Here is a 5,555-nt window from a genome sequence, read left to right as displayed (position 1 = left end):
TGATTGTATATATGTGTATGTATAACTGATTCACTTTGCTGTACACCAGAAACTATCACAATATTGTAAATCAACTATACTCCAATAAAAATTTTTTTAAAAATTAAAAATAAAAAACAACGGAGTGACAAAATAACCAGAAGGAAAAAGATTCAATGGCAGTAGTAAGTTCTTACATATCAACATCACCCTAAATATAAAGGGATTGAACTCAGCAATCAAAAAGTACAGAGTGGCTGGATGGATTAAAAAAAATGACCCAACTAGATGCTGCCTAAGGAGACTCATCTCAGCTCTAAAGACATATTAATACAGAGGCTCAAAATGTAGGGCCAGAAAATGATATTCCAAGCAACTGGGAACCAAAAGAAAGTGGGTGTAGCAATATTTATATCAGACAAAATAGACTTGAAATAAAAAATGCTAAGAAGTGACAAATAATGACAAAAGGGTCACTACACCAACAACATATAAAAATTATAAACATAAATACACCCAACATAGGAGCACCAAATACATAAAGGAAATATTAACAGACATAAAGGGAGAAGCTGACAGTAACACAATAATCGTAGGGAACTTTAACACCCCGCTTTAATCAAGGGTAGATCATCCAGACAGAAAATCAATAAGGAAACATGGCCTTAAAGGACACATTAGACCAGATGAACTTAATACATATACATAGAACATTCCATCCAAAAGCAGGATACACATTGTTTTCAAGCACACAGGAAACATTCTACAGCATAGAGCACATGATAGGTCACAGAACAAATCCTAGTAAATCTAAGAAGACTGAAAGCATACCAGCTACCTTTTCTGTCCCCAATGGCATAAAAGTAGAAATCTAGATCAAGAGGAAAGTGAGATCTACAAACATGTGAAAACTAAACAATACACTTTTTTTTTTTTTTGTGGTATGCAGGCCTCTCACTGTTGTGGCCTCTCCCGCTGCGGAGCACAGGCTCCAGACGCGCAGGCTCAGCGGCCATGGCCCACGGGCCCAGCCACTCCGCAGCATGTGGGATCTTCCCGGACCGGGGCATGAACCCATGTCTCCTGAATCGGCAGGCGGATTCTCAACCACTGCGCCACCAGGGAAGCCCAACAATACACTTTTAAACAACCAATGGGTCAAAGAAATTGCAATTGAAATAAAGTTATTTAACAAAAGAAAATGCAAATACAACATATCAGATCTTGTGAGATGCATCCAAAGAGGTTCTGAGAGGAAAGTTTTAGCAATCAACACATATATAGTCTAGCTATCTTTTCAAAGAATTAGTTTTTAGTTTTGTTGATTCTTCCTTTTTTTATCTGGTTTCCATTTCTTTCACTCTGATCTTTACTTCCTTCCTTCTACTAATTATGGGCTTAATTTGTTCTTTTTCTAGTTCTTTGTGGGGACCGTTAGCAAAACAGCTTACACGCCTGGGCCAGCTAGTAATATGGCAGCATAATCAGTAAGAAAGGATGCCCCCATGATCATCTGAACAGGAATCCACAACAGCCTCAAAAAGAGCTATTTGCTTAAGAGATGGAATGACAGTATCTGATTTGCATCACTATGCAAATAGTTCCATAGATTTCTTCCTCTATGTCATTCCAGGCACTGTGTGAAGTGCTGGGAGTACAGATGGAATAAGTAGGACACAGTCCCTGCCCTCAAAGAGGTTATGGTTCAGATGGGGTGAGACAAGCCAAGAGCCACAGTTTGAGCTATAAATATGCACACAAGACAGGATGTTGTACAGGAGAGTGTCCTGTAAAGAGCCCTCTAGAAGAGGAGACACTTGAGCTGAGTCTTGAACAACAAGTAAGATTCAGCTGCATAAAGGATACAGATAGGAGAGCAGATGGAAGCGCACAGGATAAAACCTGAAGGTAGCAAGTTATAATCACTTCCATAAAGAAGGAACACGGTGGAGAAGGGGTAGGAAAAGGCAGAGCACTGGGTGGGCGGCTTGTACATAGCAGGATATAAGGTCAGAGCTCAGCAAGATGCCAATGGCTTAGATACTTACGGGTTAATTTAGATAGTCTAAACTGTATCTGAAAGCTGGGAAGCTGGACACCATTAGGCCAGCTTTTAAAGAAAGAGCTTTCTGGCTGCCCATGGAAGACTATTAGGAGGGTTGAGCTTCTTGGGTCCTGCTTCAAAGGGAATGAGGAACTGACAGTTGTTATGGACTGAATTGGCCCCCACAAATTTGTATATTGAAATCCTACCCCCCACCCCCAATGTGATTATATTCGGAGATAGGAACTTTAAAGAGGTAATTAGCAGTAAATAAGGTTATAAGGGTGGGGCTTTAATCCAATAAGACTGGTGTCATTATGAGAAGGGAGAAACCAAGGATGCCTGTGCAGAGAAGTCCATGTGAGGACATGAGGAGATGGCCATCTGCGAGGAGAGGGGCCTCAGGAGAAACCAATGCTGCCAACACCTTGATCTTGGATTTACAGCCTCCAGAACTGTGAGAAATCAATTTCTGTTACGACATCTAGTCTATGGCATTTTGTTATGGTAGCCCATGCGGACTAATACAACTGTTTACTCTAAGTTTTAGATGTTGTAAATAATAATCATGGACATAGGCCTTAATCCATGAAGGCTGAGCACACTAATCAGGTGAGTGTTAGATAACTGACACATTGCAAAATACATAAAATCAATTATATGTGCGGAGGATCAATCACAGTGTGGAGTAAGAGGATGTGGAGCTCACCTTCCCCCATGAACACATAAGAAATACATCTACATGTGTAACAATTCTCACTGACAACTAACTGGAGACTGGTAGGAGGACTCCTATACAACCAAGGATGTTAAGAAAGATACACGTGTAATCAGGTAGGAAGGGAAGAAGAGAAATTGGGTAGGGACCTATGCCCCTGGGAGGGAACTCAGAGGAAAAGGGAGATTACATGGGTGGACACCCACCCTAGGGAGTGAGTGGTGAGAGCCACAGATTGAGCATCCCAGTCCTGGGGTCCTACACCAGAAGGAAGAGAACAGCCTCCTTTGCTGGTTGGAGGACTGCTGGGACTAATAGAAGGCCTATGGGAAGTCTGGACTCCACTTGAGGGGAGCACACATGTGCTGGCTTGCCCCTGAGGCAGGGCAGAGAGAGATCTCCAGCAGCTGCTGGGTTTCCTGAAACCATGGTGGTGTGCACCCCAACCTGAACCAAGTGAATGGTCAGCCCGCCGTTCATTCCATGTCACAGTGCAGCACTGGATCTCGGGTGGCCATCACCAGGGAGAAGACTTGACTGTGGGATATAGAGGTGACCTGGTCCTGGGGTGGAACCTGGGTAGGGCAGCGGTGGCCACTGTTGGTGCTTACTCAAGCGGCATACCAGAAGCAGCCCAGATTCTGATGGTGCTGCTACTCCACAGCTTACCCCCCAATACAAGCTCAGAGTCCATGTGGGCCCCTCCTGCCCTGCGGTGTGGCTCCACATGGGCCCCATTTGCTTCAGCACTCCCTTGCTCTGGGGCAACTGTCCCCATGTGGGAAGAAGGGACAACACACACTTAAAGGGAACACAACCAGGTCAGCCGAACCCTCAGGGCTTCTGCTCCAGCACCTTGGGATCAGACCCTGCCCGTGATAGGGTGGTGACAGCCACTGAGCAGAGGGGAAGTCCTGCCTTATAGAAGCTCCAGCTCCAGGCCCTTCATCTCCAGCCCCACCCCCTACCAAGGTGATAGCTGCCAGCACACCCTGAGGAAAGTGGGAGCATGCATCCATGTCTAATCCAGCTCTCCCATCAAAGGCATTGGGCACACACAGTCTGTACAGGGACACTCCCACTTAATAACACCCCTTCAAGATGAAATAGGTAACTGTTTCACCTAAATTCATAGAGGCAGAGAAAGTTAAGCAAAATGGAAAGGCAGAGGAATTGCTCTCAATTGAAAGAGCAAGAGAAAACCCTTGAAAAAAACAACGAAACAGAAATAAATAATTTACCAGATAAAGAATTCAAAGCATTGGTAATAAAAATGTTAACTGAATTAGACAGAAGAATAGATGTACACAGTGAAAAATTTAACAAGGAACTGGAAAATATAAAAAAGACCCAATCAGAAATGAAGAATTCAATAGCTGGAATAAAAAACACACTAGAAGGAATGAATAGCAGACTAAGTGATACAGAAGTATGCATAAATTATCTGGAAGACAGAATAATGGAAATCACCTAATCAGAACAACAAAAAGAAAATTAAAAAAAAATGAAAACAATTTAAGAGATCTCTGGGAAACATTAAGCATACGAACACGTGCATTATCGGGGTCCCAAAAGGAGAAGAGAGACAGAAGGGATTGAAAATTATGGCTGAAAACTTCCCAAACCTGAAGAAGGAAATAGATATCAGGTACAGGAAGCACAGAGGGTCCCAAACAAGATGAATCCAAACAGACCCACACCAAGGTATATCATAATTAAAATGGCAAAAGTTAAAGCTAAAAAGAGAATTCTAAAGTCAGCAAGAGAAAAACAAAGAGTCATACACAAGAGAACCACCCCTGCTAGAAGGCTATCAGTTGACTTATCTGCAGAAACACTGCAGTCCAGAAGGGAGGGGCATGATATATTCAAGTGCAGAAAGGGAAAAATCTGCAACCTACAATACTCTACCCAGCAAAATTATCATTTAGAATAGGAGAGAGAAAGAACTTCACAGACAAGCAAAAACTAAAGGAGTTTATCAATACTAAACCTACTGTTAAAGAAGTGTTAAAGGGCCCTCTCTACATGAAAAGAAGAATCCAGAGGAAAGGGAAAATACCAATAGGAAAGGCAAATATAGAGCAAGGACTGAGGATCAACCACTTAAAGAAGCCAGCCTGAAGACTAAAAGACAAAAAAAATGTAAAAGCAATTATAACTACAGTAAACAGTTAAGGGATAAACATGGTGTAAAATACGACATCAAAAACAAAAAATGTGGAGGGGAGTAAAAAAAAATGTAGATCTCTCAGGTGTGTTTGGACTTAAATGAGTACCAGTTGAAAACAAGTAGATATAGTTATAGGTCAACATATATTATCCAGGGTTTTGAGAGAAGATGACAGAAGAGTAAGATGCGGAGATCACCTTCCTCCCCAGAGATACATCAGAAATACATCTATACGTGGAACAACTCCTACAGAACACCTACTGAACGCTGGCAGAAGACCTCAGACCTCCCAAAAGGCAAAAAACTCCCCACGTACCTGGGTAGGGCAAAAGAAAAAAGAATCAACAGAGACAAAAGAATAGGGACAGGACCTGCACCAGTGGGAGGGAGCCGTGAAGGAGGAAAGGTTTCCACACATTAGAAGCCCCTTCGCGGGCGGAGACTGCGGGTGGTGGAGCGGGGGAGCTTTGGAGCCGCGGAGGAGAGCGCAGCAACAGGGGTGCGGACGGCAAAGCGGAGAGATTCTGGCACAGAGGATTGGTGCCAACCAGCACTCACCAGCCCGAGAGGCTAGTCTGCTCACCCGCCGGGGAGGGTGGGGCTGGGAGCTGAGGCTGGTGAGAGAACACAGCCTGAAGGGG

This window comes from Orcinus orca, chromosome 2 (assembly GCF_937001465.1).
Source record: "Orcinus orca chromosome 2, mOrcOrc1.1, whole genome shotgun sequence".
Lineage (NCBI taxonomy): Eukaryota > Metazoa > Chordata > Mammalia > Artiodactyla > Delphinidae > Orcinus > Orcinus orca.
This window is presented reverse-complemented; position numbering follows the sequence as displayed.